At 41.9% G+C, this 21,524-nt stretch overlaps 1 protein-coding gene across 7 annotated transcripts in view; it reads right to left on the minus strand.

Annotated features, from left to right (window-relative positions):
- FGF13 (fibroblast growth factor 13) overlaps window positions 1-21,524 on the minus strand; it is a 248,636-nt gene that overhangs the window by 120,216 nt on the left and 106,896 nt on the right. The window contains exon 1 of one of the 7 annotated variants that reach the window (XM_018070719.1): window positions 7,236-7,252. The exons of the other annotated variants lie outside the window; for them this stretch is intronic. The gene's annotated coding sequence lies outside the window, so the exon portion shown is untranslated. Of the gene's footprint in view, window positions 1-7,235; window positions 7,253-21,524 lie in introns of those variants that run through there. 7 annotated transcript variants of the gene reach the window in all.

Genomic DNA, 21,524 nt, shown 5'->3' on the forward strand with positions numbered 1-21,524 from the left:
CCCCTTATGGTAAAACCAACATCTCAACTCCTGCTGGGATTTCTGTGTAAGGCAGAGATTCCCAAACACCTATATAGGCAGCTGCAGCCCGGAGCTCAGCAGTTACCCAGCCCCTGGGAAAGATTCTCCATCCCACATCAAATACAGGGTTTGTTGGTTGTTACCCCAGCAGCAGTCACAGCCAGCCATGCTACAGCTTGAGCCTTGCCCAAACATCCCCAAACTGCTACCAAGGCTGCAACACAAGCACCCCCAAAGATTTCTGTCAAATCCTAAACCTACTTGGGGCCCTCATTCCTAGGTGGAAATGAAGCAGTGAACAGAAATCCCCTCTTCAAAAGTCTGTGGGAGCAGATGGAATGCTGCAGTCCTACTCCCAGGGCTTGGTCAAGCACAGGTAAAGCAGGACGTTCAATATGGGCCATCAAGTGCAACACCTTCACTGCCAATAAAGTAGGAACAAACTTCACTGAAATCTCTTGCAGTTCACACACAGGTGGATTTCTCCTCTCCAAGACGGCACTCCTCCCTGCTTTAGATGGATTGCTCATAATTATTTCACAGTCCCTTCCAATACAGTCAATGAAATCCTTATTAGAGAACCAGGAATGAAGTGATCCAAAATGATATGGTTAACACCTACTTTAGGCAAAACATTTCATGCTGAATTAATTCTTCAGGTTTGCACAGCCCCACCTTCACTCTCACATCAATGAATTTCCCCCATGGTTTTAGATAGTGATTTATTTTCTGATTTGAAACTACTTTCCATCGTGAAATATTTTCATTTTTTAAACAAGCAACTGTTGTCTTATGATCAAAATTGAAAGCTGACAGCTCTTTCAAACATGTTTCTTTCAATATATGTAGGAATTTTGAAACTTTTTGATCTGCTGAAAAATTCTGAAATATGCTCTCTTTGGGTCAGCCACACAGAATATTTTTTTCAGATCTTCCAAAAATATTTGCACAGAACACTCCCCCTTGACCTAAAAGAGTAATTGGATTAACTGCTAGCAGTAATAGGCTGTTATCCTCTAAAAAGGCTAGCCAAGATAAGGCTGCATTTAGATCTTTGTGCATAATAAAGACAATGACATCCAACATCAAAAATTTGTTGATAAATGCTGCTAAGAATGTATCTCCTCTTTCCCCGGTGGAAATGGTACTAACATCTCTGCACAGAGCCTTACTTCCTAGCTATTCCAGGCACCCTTCTACTGCCAAACAGCCTTTGATTCACTCTAATCTGGCCATTTTTCAGTGATGCAGCTGCCTGTAACTGTGACCTTACTGTGCCCACATGCAATGAAGGGAACAGAAGGCACAATGTGAAAACCAGACCCGCTTCTTAGGAGATCTGCTGTCTTCCTGGGCTCTGAGTTACAGATCTGAAGAGAAAGCTTCCTACCCTGGTACAGCCCTCAGATTGATTGATATTTATTGATTACTTACTGATTTTTTTTAGGTAGGCAGCAATGAAGTTGCAACAAGAAATCCAAGGGCAATCAAGAGAGACTTCAGGGTTGTGGGATGACTGGTTAAGGGATTAGGAGCACAAGTAGTGTTCTCCACTATCCCTCCAGTTGCAGGGAATAATGAGGGTAGAAACAGGAAAAGCCAGCATATCAATACTTTGCTCCAAGCCTGGTGTCAGCAGCAGAATGTTGTGTCAGTGGAGGTTTAGGTTAGACATTAGGAAAAATTTCTTCGCCAAAAGGGTTGTCAGGCATTGGAATCAGCTGCCCAGTGAGGAGGTTCAATCACCATCCCTGGAGGGATGTAAAAGACCTGTAGAAGTGGTACCTGGGGACATGGTTTAGTGGTGAACATGTCAGTGCTGGGTTCATGGTTGGGTTTGATGATCTTAGGGGTCTTTTCCTACCTAAACCATTCTGTGATTCTAAGAGCTTGGTTTGGGAGAACTGCAGTTTCCTCTCCCAGTGCTGCTAGGCAGTGCTGTCAGCCTTCTGCATCTGAGCTGTGATAAAGAGCTCATCAAGGGTAAGTAATAGCCACAATTGACTCTCCATTGTGCAGACCCACCACCTTTCCCTTTCCAGCCATCAGAATCTGTGGGTTTGCTATGCAAAACATGTGCCCACACTTATTTAAACTCTGCAGCTCAGTTCACTGCTTTGCTGTGCTTGCCTCTGAATGAATGAATATTGCTTCCCTGCCTGTTCCAAGTGGTTTCCTGCTTTTCCCATCTGCCAAAATAAATGCAAGCTGGCTGCTTTCCAAACAGGTGGGTTGATCCATGCACCACAGCAGACAAGACAGTAATTTACAGGGTACTATTCCTCTCTCTAGAGTGTGCATATAAGGAGCAACAGGCACACAGAGCAGCTTATAGCAGAGCTGGGAGTACACTAGAGGGTTATTGAGAACCCTTCATGAGAAGCAGGGCCTGGATCAAGGGAGGATACTGAAACAGCAGGACCTGCTTGTCCAGCTTCAGAAGCTAAGCCATCCAAGTTGCACAGCCACCGAAGATGTTGGCTCTTTGGATCAAGTTGTGGTTGCCACCTAACGCACCAGCCCACAGCTTGTGGATCAAACATTCCTCTTTTCTGCTCCAACAACACAAGGAAGGAAGCCTTGTGGAATACAGGAGATGGACAGCAACTCTGGATGGAAATAGGAGTTTGCTCAAACCCCTTACTCACCCCGTCTATCACAAAACCCACACTGACCAGCTCACAGCAGTGTCACACACTGCACAACACTGAATTTATGGTCTCCACTGACAAAGTTTGGGAGGAAAAGTAAGGAATGTTGCTGTTTCTAAGAGAATATCCTTGCAGTGTGATGAAAATCAGGCATGCAGAGGAGAAAATGCCAAGAGAACTGCTAGAAAGGTCCAAGGACAAGTGGGAAACTAACAATTCAGAGAGCTTTGGAGAGCTATAGTTTGCTGCTTATGAAATATTAGAATGTTCTTGTGCATTGTAACTTTAATAAGAATTTAATTATTAATGTAGCCCTATTTGGAGCTAGGAGAAAGTTTCAAATGATAAGAGAAGTCAAGAGAAGTGAGAATGCCTGTACTTTTTTCTTGTTATTTATGCAGCAGCTATTGACAATAGCTGGGCTACAAAAGGAGACATAACTTCCCTAGTGTTGGGGGGAAAAAACAAAACAACAAAAAAAAAATCACAAAGAAAGAACTAAGAAAAAATCAGAATCCTCTTGGAAGAGAAAAACAAGGAAGAGTGGCCTGAAAAAGGCAACAAAATAATCAAGCAATCGACTACATCCTTCCTGGAAATCTGAAAGGATCAGCCATACCTCTTGGGAGCAGGAGATGAGCAGCAGTACAATAGTTTATGAGTCTGCCTCAGAGATTCACCACTGCTGCAGCTCCTGGGCATTTCACTTGGAAGAAGCAGCCAAGAACAGAAGCACCATTCATGAAAGGGTAGGTGACACCTCCCAATGATTTGCCTCATTTACTAAGGATTAACAAAAGGAAGGACGCAAGAAATTGAGTGTTTTAAAATTCAAACTCATTACAGAAAGAGCTGCTCTGAGAAACGGCCTCAGAGGAGATATTTCAAAACAAAGCACAGAAAACTAATCAGCGGGAGCAAAAATCCTCAGTGTGCCATGGAGAGGTGCACAGTGTGTTCTCACAGCCCTAGGAAGCAGCAGAACCCTGTACACTGCTCCAGATCAGCACCCCTGCCCAAAGAGCCACATGGCTCTGACCAGACCTGTGCACACAGCTGTCAGATGAACAGCAGAAAAATCCTTTCAGAAAAGATAAAACAACAAATCTAATTTAACCTGAAATATTCCTCTCCATTTTAAGGGTGGAAGTTATTTGCAACAGGTTAAAGGCTTATACAGACAGGGTCACTATACGCAAACACACATGTACACAAAACATTTTTAAAACAGTCAAATGAAAGGCTGCAATATTTTCTCATATTCTTTTCTTGGGCTGAAGCTGTAGTTAAATTCACCTCCATCCACAAATGATCTTACACAAATCACTTGTTGAAAACCCCCAGCATTTTCTCAGCAAGCTCCAGCACCCTTGAAAATACTACTCAACTGTAGCCTCAATGAAGTCATTGACACAACCAAGAGACCTCTGCCTATACAGCCACTTCTATTCGCCACTGTGTTACCTACTGCAGAAGCCACTGCTGGAGCAGCTTTCCTCAGCCCAGTTACCAACACTGTGACTGAATAATTCACATCAAATAATCTGATAATTACTCATCTTTTTCCCCCCATCTGGCCCATGAAGTGTTAAGTCATTATATCTACTTGAACAGCCTATCAATGGAGGATGATGTGCAACAACACTCACAATACTGCATTTCTGCTCTCCTGAAATAAAAGGTCTGCATTTCAGAAGCCTTCACTTGACACAGGTTTAGAAATTGTATCTGAAGATATTTTTCCCCTCTCTGCACTTCCCTAAAGCCTTTCAGACACGACACAAATCCATGTGCAATTACACAATGTACCTACAACACGCTGCATATACACAGAGGGGTTTCACTTTTCACTGTTAATCAATTTAATCAGCACTGAACCACATTAGCAGAAGATTAAACTACTTGTTTTTCTGTTACTGTCCACCTTAATGACCACGCTTGTAGAGCCCAGCTGCAGGTTCTGTATACAGAGATCTTTCTCAACTACCCAACAACTTTCTTTTGCACGCTATTGTGGTACTTCCACATATTGGGCAGCACATCTGCCACATAATAGAGGCCTAACTGCACCAGAATTGTAAAAATTTTCACACAATATGACTTTAAATTATGTTATTATTTTACTTAAAGCAGTAGCTTTCAGTTCATTGAGACAGCTGCTGCACCATATGACAGACAAGATGAGAGAGGTGATCAGCGCTGGGTCACAGACTGCAGGAAGGATTTCACCACCTTGCTGTGAACAGTAAATGTGCAGTGACTTGGCTAAAGACACCAACCTGACGGATCAGGGAGCATATGAGGAGGACTTTCACTGCCCATTTATTAGCTTGAACAGACAGAAGCTCGCAGCAGAAATTGGAGCAAACTTCACCTCAGCAAGCATGAAGCTACCAGCTAGCTCCTCCCTCTCCAAGTGGACTCTGCAGGGACACGTTCTGGCAGCTCTCTTCTCCCTGCCCTGCCCATGGGTGGTGGATGAGCAGGACCTTCTTGGTTCCAAACAGAGAAGCCAACCTCCCCCAACTACACACAGACTGATAGTGGTACCAAGACAGGCTGTGTAAGCACAACAAGATTTCTTTGTTCCTCCCACTGTTTCATGCTGCCTTTGCTCAGACAGGAGCACCGATGCTGCACAGCGGCTTAATGCACTGAGCAGGTGTGCAAGCAGTGAGGGAAGATAAACTACAGAATCTGCCACGGGTGTAGCTTAGAGCACAATCACAGTGATATCTGTGTGTGGATGGAGAGGGCTGTGCACACTCCCGGAACAAAAAACGCACTGGCACAGCAAACCTGATCCAAAAGGAATTTCGATGCTATGTGTTTGCATACTAGCAAAAAAGAGTTAAAACCCAAGAGGTACTGTGCTTAAGCCAAACCAAAAATAACTCAGATCAGTGACTGTGGCCCAGCAGATCACTGATCTGCTCAAAACAGCCCAGCCAAGGCCAATGTGTCGCGCAGTTGTTCACAACTGAGTGACACGTTGTCACCAATGGGAAGGGCACAGTGACAAGGTCGTAATAAAGGAATAAAATTTAGATCTTTTACAAACCAACACACATTTCCACACGACTTAGCATGAAATTCAGATGTTTCTACTGGTGATCTCCATGCCTGGGTGGCTGTTGCTTCCTGAGCTTGCACAGCTCCCACCCCCTGCCAGCCATGGGAGATGGTTCTGCACCGGGAACTTCTACGATGCACATACACATGCATACATAAATGCTCAAGCTGCAATGCACTATTTGGAATCAACTTTTCCAGAAATCAAAAGGCAAAATGATCAAATATGGCTGCTCTGCCAAAGCAGAAATAACAGTGGAGTTTATTGCCTTTGTGTATTTTTATACCACATTGCATAATACGCTCGCATTGATGTTCAGCACCGTAAATGACATAAAAAACAACCCAAGGCAGCAAGCACAGGAGAGCTCTAAGAAAAAAATCATCACATTTCACATTCCAGTGCACGAAGTATATGCTGCAGTGCTCTAGCTTACAACAGTCTATCAAAGTTAGCAAAGACAAATGTGTACCTTAGAAAAAAAGACATTGTTTCAACACTGAGCTATAAATTAGCTTCTAGTGTTTAGGATGTAGGAAGTGGTCTTTATTGTAGTAGAAGAAAAAGCCACTCTTTTCAAACTAAGGACATGGCATACTGAATATTGAAGTTGGGAAGCTGCCTCTGGGGATACCACACTCCCTTTTTTACTGCTTTGAAATCATCCATATTAGAGACAAGTCACTATTTGTATCACTACTGTATTTATGCCTACTGGGCCTTTACATAACTCAAAATAAATTAAAACATTTATTCTGGAAGTTGATTCAAAAACTTTAAAACATGGAAAAGACTGTGCTGCTGTAAATGTCTGGAACTTGTGAATTCAAACCAGCTCCAGCTGAACAAAAAAAAAAAAAAGATCAAGAAAAGCTCCAGAGCAATTTGCAGCTGCTGAATATTTGACCCTTACAACTGTCAAAACAAGTGCTCCAGTACACAGGGCCTGCAAACCCTCATTACTGCGCACTGAGCTGCTTTGGACAGTTCAATTTTGCAAACCGTGTTCTCAGCAGTATTTGCACAGTTCCTAATCACCAGTAGCAGGAGTCCTTCACTGCTTCTTGCCCTGTATGCCACACAAGCAGCTACAGTATTTTTAATATTAGCCCCCACAACTCCACTTGCATCTTAAGTGACTGCTGGAGAATGCAAAATTAATGTTTAAAGGCTTCTCAAAGAATTCTTTTAAGAAACGAGGTCTTTGCGGGTTGCAAAGAAAACCACCTTTCCTCTTACTTTTAAATTTACTAATCTGTAACTTCCATGCTACCAATGTACTCTGCTCCTGAACTGAAATTCTAAAGAGCATTTTGCAAAATTTTATTACCATTTTAGTCCACCTTTATCTATTAATTTCACACCAGATACATAACTGACACAGGCTAATGTGCTCGTTGTTGCATGCACCTGATTGGCAACACACTACAGAGAAAGGGAGAAAGGCTGCAGATGACAGACATGCTATCCCACTCCCCAACAGGTCCTACCTGTCTTAGTCTTTTGGGATCAAATCCACGTGAAGCCCTCTCTGGATGGAAGAAAACAGTGACTGTGAGCTGCTTCTCCTTGTCCTGAACTGTCATGTAGATGTGGGATTGCGGATGTCCTGCCTGCCTGTGGATCTCCAGGCTACTAAACACAATGATCAGAGATGACTCACTGTCACTCTCACATACATTAAATGGTTCTGTCAATTTTCTGACCTGAATTATTGCTGTAATTGTTGTGTCTCACAGCTGAGGAGCTGACACTAGGGTTGACTCAACCACTGGAGAGCTCCCGCAGCCGTGCTGGGTCATGCTGCTCATGTCACTGGGGCTCAGACCTTGCCCTTACCCAGCAGAAGTCATTCTCTCCCACCAGGTAAGACAACAAAAGAGAGTTTCCCTTGGCCATATCTGACAATTAAACGCTGAAGTTTCTCTCCAGGAATGTTTTGCGTATCATATATTAATAGAGTCTGACTAAGAGCTTTAACTTCACATCATGTCTAGACAAAGTGTCCCACTGTGGGTAGTAGCCTGGAAGGGCACTTTAAACAGCTGTGGGTGAACAAAACAAACTGTGTGGAGAACTGACAGGTTGTATGTACACTGCATCTCATTTACTTATACTCCAAAAAGTGAAAACAACAGGAATTTGACTGAAGTTTTAGGCAGAAATAGGCCAATCCCCCAGGCTGGCCAGAAAACCAGGGACAACCCATGTTTTCCCAAAGTTGGACATCAGGAAGAATTTCTTCACTGAAAGGGTGGTCAGGTATTGGAACAGGTCACCCAGGGAGGGGGTGGAATCACAGTCCCTGGAGGTGTTCAAGGAAAGATCGGATGTGGCACTCAGTCCTCTGGTCTAGTTGACAAGGTGGTGATTAGTCAAAGGTCAGACTCCATGATCTTGGAGGTCTTTTCCAACCTTATTGATTCTATGATTGTATGAGAAGTTGTAGATGCCTCATATCTGGAAGTGTTCAAGGCCAGGATGAACAGGGCATTGAGCAACCTGGTCTAGTGGAAGGTGTCCCTGCCTATGGAAGGGTGTTGGAACTAAAGGATCTTTAAGGACTCTTTCAACCCAAATCACTCTATGATTCTATGTCCATCTCTCAACCACCTAGAACAAATTAAACAGTCAGAAGACAAGAAGTGAAATAGCTGAAAGTTCTACATTAGCTTTTTGAGGGCAAAAATGTAAACAGGTTCTCTCAAGTCCAGGTGCACTCAGCAGCGTCCCTCTACGCCCTGGCTGCACTCTGACAATACAATTCCCCTCAAGCATTCACCTCCGTGTAGGAAAGTGACAGTCAACACACAGGACAAAAGCACCACAGTTGAAAAACCACAATAAAACTGATGCTGTAAACAAAGAATGCATGGTAAACTATTTATACCCCACTAGAGGGTCTCTACCAGTTCTCAGCAACTTCAAGTGTTTGCTTGCCCTTGCCACTTACTTGTTAGGTGAACACTGCATCTAGATGTAAAACTGCATCACTGCTTCCTTTCATTTAAATGATCTGCCTAAATTGAAAGCATTTAACTCCCTTTCAGTGTCTTTTATTATGCTTTAACACGCTGTTGTGTGATTACAGCATTAAATATTTACTTGACATTATCTTGCATCTGGCAAATGTATTCTGATACTTCCAAGCAAGTCCCATGCAGGATTAAGTTATCCACTGGTCTTTGCACAGTTGTGATGGATCCCATTTATTTTACCACTGCAATTCTCTCTGAAACATGTCTGCAAAGTCTAATGAGTTTTCCAACAATTCCGTTATGACAGATGAGATTTGCAGAAACCAGACTAATTTCTAACTTTCTATAGAAGTTAAGACTTTTTCTGCCTCCATTAGGCTTTCTCAGTTTCTATGCTATTCAGACCCATACAAAGGCTGGCTGTTACTCTGTTGGTGCTGTCAATTTGTAGGCACCTTCTCAGTTTATTCTCTTTCTTATTGTTAATTAACTATTTCATATTGCAAATTCCCATTTTTAAAGATAAGGTGCCGTTGTCACAATAGTCCTGTAAATAAATTATTATAACTATAATGCATTCATAAATAACACATTACAAGACTTAAAATACATATTTTTTTACAGCTGCTGCAACCCTAGTTGACCTATGTGTAATAGAAATTGTGCATCCATGAAATTAAATGGAATAAAAAAATTAATTTTCAAAAGCTTAGTTCTCTGAAAAAGTTATTGCCTCTAATTCTTTTTAGTCAAATGTTATTTTCTTTCTGATGCTAAATTAGAATACTAAAATAAATAAAAATGACAGCCTCTGGGTAGGGAACTGAAGCAATGAAGAGCAACAAAATTCCACTGAAGGCCAGGCAATCACAGGGGTGGGAAGGAAAGAGGAAAGGGAAGGCAGGAGGAGGAAAAGCAAACCTACAAATATCTGCTAATGAACTTGTGGCAGGATAACAGCATCCTCAGACAAGTCTTCAGTAAAACATTCCAGAGTCAACTTCTCCATGAATCTCTTCACAGGCAATTACAGGCTGTTTCCCATGAACCTGATCAGTGTTCCAAGAAGCAGCCCATAAGCCCATAAGCCTGCCCAGGAGCTGCAGGAGGCTAGAGCCCCATGTACACCTGACAGCCTGTCGTGCCCTCGAGTCCACCCCACCTCTGCATCCCTTGCAAGTGGCCCTGCAAACCCAGTGTGGGCAGAGCCAGTGCCCACAGATAAGCCCCTGACAACATCTTCTCCTCCCCAAAGACAAGGTCTGGTAGGAGGAAAGGGACCACAGGAAAGGTTTTCTTTCTCTTCTACATAGAGCAAGGGCAAAAAAGGACTGCATGGGTCTATGACCATAGCCTCATGAAATGTGAGAGGGGCAAGAGCTGGGTATAATGACACACAATCTATTCTCACTGCTGGCAGCAACACAGCCACACTGAAAGCTGGGAACCTAAAGGGCCTCAAAAGCAATGGGACACATCTTCAGGATAAGAATTAAAATGCAGGGTCTCAACCTCCAATGATTCCTACACATTTTTAGAACTGGGAGGGCAAAATACCAACTATGGTTCATCACTAACTGCATCTCCACATTCCACCCTCCTGGAAGAGCCAACAAATACAACTGTGCTTTCATGTGATGTCACCAAGCCTCCTGCAACTTATTAATCTGTGCAACAGTAACAAACAAAATCCTACTTCATTCTAAGCTTTGGTTGGGTTCTCATAGCCCCATGAGAACCAAGAGGATTTTAATTTGATCTCAGACCCCATGTAAGGAAATCTGTCCAACTGATTACAATCACAAAAAAGCCAGACAAGGAACTGTGTGCCTTTGCAGAGCCAGGCTAACCAGCACAAAAGGTCTGCACAACCTCCCCCCTTCCAGGGATTCAACATAGATGCTCCAGCACAAAGTCAAAGAACATTTTAAATATTTCTATCACTTTGCTGTACCCTTGATGGCTCACGCTGCAGGCAGACTCTGCTCTGCATGCACTCCCTACAGCACTGCACAGATGTTATTTTTCCCACTTATTTGCCATGAAGATACTCTTCCAACAGCAAAACAGGGAGTGAGAGGCGCCCAAGAACAAGTTTTTCAGTTTCTATAAAATTAAAAACTCAAAAGGACACTTCTTCTCTCAAGTTGCAGTCAGACAACCTCACCTTTTTTGGCCGACCCAACCTTGCATTCAGCGAAACATTCTGTAAAATGTCTCCCTGGTTTCTCCTGGATGGCCTTTAAAACACTGGCAGTTGAGACTGCTTAGTCAGCACTACACACGGAAAGCTATTAAAACCTGAGCCTTCATAACTAATCTCTGCTAGCCACTCGTGCCTGTCCCACAGGGGAGTAACACAACACATAAGAGTTGTTCCCAGCACTGACTGCAGCATGGACAATGTTTGAATTTCCTTCATACCTAAACCAGCAAGATTTTAATTTTATTTTTGGCTTACTCTTCATCACAAGGCTATTAAATCCTGGTCAGATAAGGCCTTTGCAGGGTATCCAAAGCTAAGTCACCTAAATGCACACCTCCGGCTCACAGCATTTTGCTGTTGCTGCTTCTGGCATATGGAGAGTTTAGATGAAAACAAACAAATACTGGGTAAAAACTATTCCAGAAAAAAGCTGAATATTTATGGTTTGCACACAGAAACCTGACTGGCAAGTGAATGTTTCAGGTAGAGATAAAAGGAGTGACAGAAGAGTAACTTTTATCTCTGCAGTCTACATTTAATGAATGCATCAACATTTGCAGATGATTAGGGCCAACCTAAGTGCTTTGTTGTTCCTTTGTTGCAATTCTGAAGGGTTCAGACTTTATTTATTCATTTTCTTCTTTTTTTTCCCCTCTCCCCATAGTTGCAACTAAATATATTTTTTGGCTTTGTAAAGACCTATTTCCATTTATAGAATCCAGACGACATGCTGGGGATGATATTTCCTAGCTGAGGCATCTGCCTCCTTGACAGAGGGAGAGATAATCACATTGGGTGAAACAGCCTCGGCATCTGTGACAAGCTTAAGATGTCAGAAATGAGAGTATCGCGTCTTGTCCCTCTGGATATTTTTTTCCTGGGAAATTTAGCCCCATCTCATGTGAAATGCAGCCAGCTTGCAGTGCTGCTCTGCTGCCAGCGACACAGAGCGAGAGGGGGGAGGGAGGGAGGCAGGGGACCGTTTCACTTCTGAGGCTGCCACAGTTTCTATTTAATTGCTTGCTTATTTATTTAATTATGGCAGCGACAAGAACTTCTGGTCAAGCTGCCAGCATGCTTTCCCTGAAACAATTCACTGCTCTGAAATTACTTGTGCTGGACAATCTTCCTTCCCCTCTGGATCTTTACCAAGAGTAGACAAAGCACAGAGCAGTCTCATCTTCTTCTGCATCCCCATCAAGAAGCAGCAAGATGTCACAGCTGACTAAAGCCACCTTGCCCCAGGCAGCAGAGGCAGAAGGTCCAGGGCAAGAAGGGTTTGCAATGGGACTGAGTCTGAAGAAGTATTTCCAGGCAGATTGAATCCTCAGATCCAAACAAATGCCCCCAAGACACATGTCACTGTCTCCCAGATCAGAACTAACTTAGAGAACTTGCCCCCTCCACACTGATTTAAATCCTGCTTTTTCATTTATAGATCAAATGTTTTGCAGTCACAAATCAAATTATGCTGATCAAATTAGTTAGATCAAGGTACTACTTTTCTTTTGAGATGAGCCATTTGATGCTGTAAAATGCCATCAAGTGAACCTTTCTGAAAGTAAATTCCTCCTCACAACCAATTTTTTTCTTGCCAGATGCTGATGTAAATGCTCACAAATCATGGAAAATTTCCAACAGATGTGCCACCTTCAGTGAAACAAAAACAAGGAGGCTTTTTGAATTCAACAATAACATTATGCCATAAGTGATTGCTTAATGCAGATGAGTGTTAGTATAAATATTTTAAGTAATGTTCACATGGGGATTTTTTACCAAGGAATGATGTTTTCCTTGAATTCATGTTTAAGTTACTCTTTTGTAATTACTTTTGTAATGTACTATCTCACAAAGAAACTCCCTCAACCTGTCCTGAAAGAAGTCAAGCAGTAGTCTTCACAAAGTTCAGAGCTAATGACACTAAGAAAACACTTTTTTTCCCAATATTATTTGTGATGAAACTCAGAAACAGGCCCTGGCTTAGAACAAATGAAAAAGTGTCATAGAAAAGAAACCTGCTGAAACAATAAAATGTTCCTTGAATCCAATTCCATTTCCTTCACAGCAAAAGCATCAAAGGCAAGAAATGCCAATACACAGAAGATTTACAAGGTGACACTTATAGTTTCTGCAAAAGAGACGCATAGTCTCTGGCAAATGTGAGCTCTGGTCCAATACTGTTACTCAAAGATTGTACAGCAGCCAACTAACACACAAAAGTGCTCCTATAAAACCCATCAGGTAACCAGGGCTGGCAGACAAGCAGAGCCACAGACAGCAGACAGCTGCTGTTTGACCAGCTATAGTCTATTTATTCTACTGCAAGGTTTTATTTATTGTGTAAATGCTACTACAGATGAAGTAGCAGATGAAATTCCATCTGAACTGAGTATCAATCCCCCACCTCATCTCCACCCTCTGCATGGCTACACCTCTCCCACTCCTTGGTGGGCACATCCCTGCAGAAAACCAGGAGGACCAAGGTGGCAGCAGAGAACAGAAATGGCAGCAGGTTTTGAAGAAGAGACAGATGATGCTGAAAACCTGTTTCTTGCTGTCAGAACTACCTGGATAATGCAAAATTCTATAGACTCCTCACTAGTCCTTCCCTACTACAGTCACAACTCTTTCCCCTGGAAGAGTCCTCACTATTCCTGCCCCACATTTTTGTCCTGTACAGTGGATCCTGTAACAACAGGCTCTCACAGCATTTGCCTTTTTCTGACACTCAGCTAGAAGCTTCTGCAGGAAAAGGAGACTCCTGTACTGCCTGCCACAGATATGCCTATAAACAACATATTTTCATCTCCTAGAATTTTCAGTGCCATATTTTAGAGGTTAATTTGAGCTCTGCACAGGACTAGTGGTCTATATTCACAAATTTAATTACAACCTTGTCAACTTATTGTACCTAAAGGAAAAGATCAAAAATCTCCCCTTGGAAGTACACATCAGTTGCTACTCCAGTCCTCCTCCAATCCAATCTAAGGGTATTTAAGTCCAAAGCTCTACAGCTGGGAGATGAAGACTTGAAATATGTTTGAAAAATGTGCCAATCATTTTTCACACTCTCTTCATCCTTCACCAAAGAATGACAGCAGAGTAATCTAGCAGAGGCCTTTACAGCTTCTGGTCACTCTCTGTGATATAACTTTGTAAGCTCTGTTGTGTTGTCTTTACCTTGTCAGTTTGGCTTTGCTCACTGAATACACTCAATGTAAAGTGTGAATTTTGCACAGCATGAAATCAATGGGGGGATCTTTGCTGTGAAACAGAAGCACCAACACAGCCAAGTACTAAAACATGCAGACTTTTGCTAAAAAAAGGGCATGCATAGATATATCCGTATCAGTAATTATCTTAATATATACAATATATTTTGTGCGGCAGGCAGAAAAAAAAACATATTGCATAAGCACAGTGAAGTACAAAGGTTTGTTGTAAGTCAGAGAGAGGAGATATGTACAGATGTACCTACAAGGAGTCTAGGGAGAGGTGACAAAATGTGAGAGGGGAAGTGGTGGAGCACTGATTTGAAATGTTTGAGGGGTAGACTCTTACAAGAGCTTGGAAAGATCTACGTGAACTTACTGCACAGAAACAGTCCTAAATGATGATTCACCATCCATTCTGCTCTTCAAACATACCACAGCCAGTCCCTATCCCACTACCTTAACCTTAACCCAGTAATTACAGTGTATGTTTCTTATTTGCTGTGCTCAGATCTACTCCTTGTCATCTGCCAATAATTTCATGATTAAAACAGAGATCGTGAAAATATTAATAAGCCACAACCAGTTTCCCTGTTGCACAGCCAGGAACAGAGTGGTAATTTGTTTCCCAAATACATTTGCATACTGGTTTTTGCATAGTTTGACCACCCAGGTGCTCGGCAAGTATTGATAACTATCAGCATGTTTCAGCATGCCCCACAACCTGTATATATATACATACAGCTCAGATGTTAAGATCTGTGCTGAAGACCCACTCCCTGGATGTCATGAAATCCCTGCAAAGCAATTACAGAAGCAAATAAATTATTAAGAGAAAAAAGTGACAGCTCTGGGAATGGATGCAGATCCTGGTGTGAATCTAGGTTGTTACTGACAGAAAGTTATTGTTCACTAGGTGATTGGTAATGCATAAGAGATGAGAGTTTGGTCCTGCTCTGAATACCCTCCTCAGCAGCCACGGAAGGAAGGAAGGAAAGAACAACACAAGTTACCTTCAGGGTTTTGGTAACTGTTCATTCCTTCAGGCTGCTTCAGACAAACTGCCAAGCTCAGCTACATCTGCCCTTACTCTGGCTCAGGAGCTGACCTTCCAGCACCCATCCTCTCAGCTGCTTCAATGCCAGATATGGAACTGCGTCCCCCATCCCCAAGGAGTACTGCCACCATCTTCTCCCCATCTCCAGCCCCACTCCATGGGTTCTGGAAGCACAACTTGGCAGCAAGTGAGGCTGCCACACACTGTTTCCTTAAATTAGTTTTCAGTTTTCTCACATCTGATTGGAATTAAAACTTGCAAACTTCAACTGCTGTCCTTGGCACTCCTAATATCTATTTATTATTTTGTTTGTTTTTTCCTCCTTTCACTCTTGTTCTCTGCACCTGACGCAGGACTTGTCATAAAGGAAATAAGTGGGAGAAAGCACTTGACAGAAGAAAAATAAAAACATTAAAAATAAAGTTTTTCTACAGAAAAGCAAAGTTTCCAGCCCAAGATTCTGCCGTTCTTTTTGATTTTTGTTTTTTAAATGAAGTCTTTCCAAGAAAACAGACTCTAATCACAAAGCATTTGCTTAATTGCAAACCTGGGGTGTCCTGGAGCAGAATAAGAGACAGAGGAAGAGAGAGCAAAAGAGAGATCTCTTCCGCCAGAAGTGGAAGAGATCTCTCAAATATGATTTCAGCTATCAAAAATCCCAGTATCAATAGTGCTGCCCTGAAAGCAAGCTGGCATAAATGATTCTCCAACTTCTATGGCGTTTCTTTCCATAAGACCATTAAACTGCAGGTTCAAAGTTACACAGTTTAAATCATGTCTTTTTGCAAAAAAAGTGTAAATTCCAACCAATCAAATTGTGATTCATTATCTGTCATTTTCAGTCAATATATCACGTCTAGCAAATACTGGTTTGCATTTAAGATTACAGACTTTGCGGTTGTATTCGCCAAAGCCATTCAATAACAGCAATCATAACCAAGAAGTGATAGGCAATTTTTCCAGCATACACAAAATAATCTTTGCTAATTTGACTCTAAACTACTAAAGTTTCATGATTCATTTTCACACACAAAATTGCAGGTGTTGATTTGGTTTCTTGGTCACATTATTCTTCCCCCTCTGCATCTTCTCCTTTGACTATTAAACTCTTTGATGGTATCTCATTCTTTCATTTTACTTTCTTTATATATTTGGTAGAAATGCAGATTTCCCTTCTCCATTTTTACATGCATCTTTTAGCTTTGATTCTCTTGCAAAGTGCCTTTTCATCTGTTAGATTCTTTCAACACGTACTCCTGCGTGACGTCTGCAAATCCAAACCTGACATCCTGCTTCACAAAAAAACTTCACAATGATTTTCCAACACAGTCAGGCAGCACCTCTCCTGCTCTCACCAAAGGAACAATCTTCCTACCAGCTGCTTTGTGTGTGCCTTAACTCGGAGGTTTCTCTTCACAGCCTTTATTTTAATCTCAGCTCTCACACGGACCGTGGTACCAATATACCAGCCACCACCATGTAAAAGTGTATTTTTACTCATCCAGGTCTTAAAGGTTTTGTGTAAGTGAATTTGTGACTCAGTATGAAGTGTCCCTGTTTGTACTCTGCAACTGCAGATTGGGTTTCTGCTTTCCTTGGACCTGGGCACTGCAATCTCATTTGCTGTAGCACTGCTTTGGTTTTCCCCCTTAAAACTTGTACACTGATTTGAGGAGACTCTTCTTGGTAGTAAATTAAATTGCCCTTTTTTTTTTTTTAACATTAAGCGACGATTTTCTACTAAGCCTTCTCAGTTTTGAGTCTCTGATTTTCATTATGATCTCATTTTAAATTAGGAACCTGACATGCCCTCCAACTCCGAACACATCACCCTTGCTTCTCTTCTTTACATCTCAATGTATACTCGGACAATGGTTTGGTTTTCCCAGTTACCATAGGTTGCTAACCAATTCTAGTGCCTCAGGGTCAGTGTTATTAACAAAAATGTGTCATTCACAGAACCTCCACTCAGCTGCACAAAGGGTTATCTATCAGGCCCCTCCAGTTAACCCCCACAATTTGTTCAGCTTGCGCTGCATTCTCAGAACTACCACTACATTTCATCATTTTTTGTCATTTCTCCCATTTCCCTACTGCATTTTGTAATTTTTCATCTCTTCTCTGATTTCCCTACTGCACCTGCACTAAAGCTTCTGCTTTGGTAATTTGCCATATGTGCAATAAAAAATATGCCTTTTTTTCCCCTTGAGGGCAAACTGGTTCTGGCCTGGCAGGCACCACATGCACAGCTCCTGACAGACAGGAGGGATAGGATGCCTGACATGACCATGGGCAGGGCTGCATTTGCTCAGGAGCTCAGCTCATTGCCATTAAAATTAAAAGAAAGTCACTGGTTGATGTGAAATGACCACCCATGGTTACATGTGTAGAGCCAGCACCCTCACTGGTGGGATTGTTATTTTAACACCTGGTGTCTGTTGCTACATGGTTGTTTAATTAATAGAAAGGATCACACGCAGTCTGAGGCAAATTAAAATTCCAATTCTGCTATTTTGTGTCATTGTACAATATGACAGGCTGCTCTTTGATTTGGTTTCTAGCAAAGTAGGCTCACAAACTTCCTTCCAAGCCATTAATTCAGATATGCAACAAGGCTAACACAACTGCACTGACTCATTAAACAATTTGATGTAACCTGCACTCATTAGAGCAGACACCATCTATATCCCTGTGACTACAGCCTTGTTTTCAGACACCATCAGAGAAGACCTGCTGTGCCAAATGCCTCTTCTGTCTCAGGAAAACTTCAGAGAAATAGCAAAATGGGAAACCTTGATTTGCTCAGACTTTAAAATCCATTCAAATACAAGAACATTTTGAGTCTCCTTTTTCATCCAGAAAGAGGTTATTTAACTGGTTGAAGAGAAATTCTACAAGAATACAGACAGGTACCTCAGTGATAGGCAGGGTGTAAGTTTACAGATAAAACTGATAAACTGCCTCCTATTTGGTGGAAAGGGTGGTTTAACCATGTGGGAAGGAATATATAGGAAAGACAAATTATGAGTGGGGCACAGCTGAAATAGTAAGAACCAACCTGTGACCTTGGTGTACAGCCCAGGCTGCCACCAGTATAAAACCCAGCTGTGGAGAGATGCTGCCCACAAGTATGGAGAAAAATCTTTCTGTGCTTAATAAAATAAAAAGGACACTAAGAGACGGTAAAAGACAATTGAGGCAGCATTTAGCCTTTAAGCAGGGACATTTACAGGTGTTCCAGTCATCAAGTTTGGGATAATTAAGCCTGGCCCTTCACTACATAAACCCATTTCAGAAGCTGGAGGTGAAGCAGAAAATCCTTGAGCGAGACTAATTCTGAGTCCTCCATCAGAGAAATTAAATATCTTAATACAAAGCAGCTGGTATTCTCTTAGCACACTTAAAAAAAATAAATGTCTGACTTATTTACCTAACAAAAGGGAGAGAGATCGGCAGCAGACTTTTGACCCTCTGCTACACAGTAAAATCGACTGCCTAAGAACAAGAACAATAGAATAATCTCTGTGTATATCTGCTGTTTCCTAAACAAAAAACTGTTGAAACTCAGGTTCACACTCAACATTTAATAATGCAGTTACTGCACTGACAGCACTACAGGCTTGCAGCAGGCTGGTGCCCTCATTACATACCTGCCTGTAAATGAACTCAGAGCTCTCATTAGATGAAAAAGTTTCTAAACTTAATCTATTTATTTATTTATTTATTTTCATTTCAAGCCACTACCCCTCATGTAACTAAGCCACCAATGCTGGCAGAAGCACATGGAACATGCATGAAAGGTTTTGGGACTGGATCCAGAATCTTCCTACTCCCAAAGCATGTCTCTCATTTGAACTAAAGGAAACTCACTTTAGCTGAAAGTGATAACATATCCTATATATCCTCCCTGTGGGCTGGCCAATCTCTTGCAGAAAGGCTGTACTTCAGGTCCATCTCCACTTTTTTTTCTTTCTCTGCCCAAGACATATCCTTCCATGTATTCATAGAAAATGATTTGGTTTCAAAGGGACTGCTCAGAGAGAAGTAAGGAGAATTTCAACCAGCATCTTTATTTCTGAAAACACTTTTAAAGTTCTTCCTCAACTCTTATTTAGAAAGCCTCCTGAGTAACCTGCTAAATAATTAATATATTTCTTATTTTGCTACTGTAATGTGAATACTTAATATGTTCCTTAGGAACTACTGTATTGTGATGTAGAGGGGTTTCAGGGAGTACTTACAGGCTTCCACAGAGTCACCTGTACAGGAGGTCAGGGTGGCTCACATCCCTTTTACCATCATCACACTGAGAAATTCTTTGAAGTTTCACATCCCCTTTGCAAATGATACCAAAACACACAGTCTAAAGCCGCCAGATACTTTGTGAAACCTCTCAGTCTTTTTTCACCTAGCTGGTTGCCACCCATCCCCTGTGTTGCCAGCCTTGTCTCCCTGTGCTCTGCACGCAGACGATGGCCCACGTCTCCTTCCCCTCTGTCCCGGGCCACCACACCCAGAGCCACGAGCTGTTCTGTGGCAGATGGTGGAAGGCTTTCGAATCTTTGCTCCTCCCGAGCACTTGTGTTCAACACTATCTCTGTAGTCTTGATACCTATTGCTGTAATGGAATAGGTTTAATAAAATTCAGATAAATTTCTCAAAAGAGTCTTTGAGATAGAAGGATAGTGTTTCATGTAGCAGTGGTGGTACTGTTTCAGAACAAGTGCTGAAGCACCAGCTTCAGGTTGATGCCTGGGAGCAGTGATTACCTTGGTACAGCACTGCCCTTTGATATGTCCCCACCACCAGCCAGTTTCAACCAGGGGGACGTGTGGGTATCTCCCAGTGGGTGTATCTTCCAAACACTTCAAATAGTCTCCTTCTTGAGCTCAAATTCTCCATACCAGGTACATAAGCACATCGGTAGACTGACAATTATTCAACACTTTCCAAGTTTGTAATCTTTCCTTGTTCACCAGTATTTCTCTGACTCTTGGAGTTTTTCTGCAGTTTTTCACCCACAACAATCTCTTCCCCAGCACATGCCAGTCCATAGCCTTTTTCAGCTTACCAGACTCTGAACAAGTTTTCCTACTGCCTTGGAGTCTCTGGGCTAACATCAGAAGGAACCAAGGTGGTGGTGACAGCAGGAAGCAGGAAATTCTCAGCCAGAAAAATTCAGCCCCTTTTGACAGCTTTTTACCCTTGAGCTCAGGTACGACAGATCAGAAGGAGAAAAGGCCCAAAAGATTCAAAAGCATAATACTCTCAAAATTACTTCTTACAATTAAGCTGCATCATCTGGGAGACTACCAAACGTTTGCTGTAGTACTGCACCAGACAAATCCAAAGCACCAGATACAAGCCCTGAAACAATGCAGCCTGTGTTCTTTTCAAAATCCATCTTCCCTTCAATCAATGCTGTTATCAAAGTGATTAGATTTTAATATTATTTTTTTAATTTGTTCCTATTTGCTGCTAAATTTCAGTTTTAATTTTTAAAGATTTTCCTGTTTGTGCCAATTACAATTGTGACTACATCTTGGTTTCATTTTCCTTCCGCTTTCTCTCCGGCCAAGAAAAATCCATATAATTTAGGTTAGTTAACATTTGCTGTTTTCTTTCTGTATACAGAGAGTTTTTAGGCATTAAAACATAGAAATGAATAAATGAAAGAAGGACAGTGAATACACAGTATTATACAGTATCTTAGTAAACCTTTGGCCTTATTTCAGTGAAACAAATGAAGAAACTCCTCCAGTCTCTGCAGAAATTTGGAAATGAGCAAGCAGAGTAAGAGTCAGCGGTATTTTAGTCCTCCAGGCTTGGAGTCTGACCAGTGAATTGCCTCTAGGTATGTTCAAGGAGCCCCAAAAAAGTATAGATTTAACCACGCACTGAGGGGATGGATATGGTCTGTTTGCTGTGCCCTTAGTTTTCCAGGAGCTCTACTGCAGGAATCCCTGATGGAGGGAATATGCATTTTCCACCACTGCTATTTTTTCTCTCCTTTATCTGTCCTATTTTATCTTCAGGGAAGAGGGATAAACCTGTAATAGCAGCTCTCACATATTTCAGCTCCCCACTGGATGTTCCTTCCCTCTTCCTCACGGCACTGAACACTGAACTCGACCTTCAAAACTCAAATGTGGATGATGTTCACTTCTTAAATGCAGCAATGGAACTCCCCACTTTCCTCTCTCCATTTTTAACACTCTTAATTTCAATGCCATCAGCACTTGCCAAGCATTCAGAAGGTATCAGCATAATAAAGTATAAAGCTAAAATTCATTATGGTGAAGAACTGATAGCAGTCAGGATGTTTT

The sequence above is a fragment of the Manacus vitellinus genome, unplaced genomic scaffold (assembly GCF_001715985.3).
Source record: "Manacus vitellinus isolate BGI_N305 unplaced genomic scaffold, ASM171598v3 scaffold_19_pilon, whole genome shotgun sequence".
Lineage (NCBI taxonomy): Eukaryota > Metazoa > Chordata > Aves > Passeriformes > Pipridae > Manacus > Manacus vitellinus.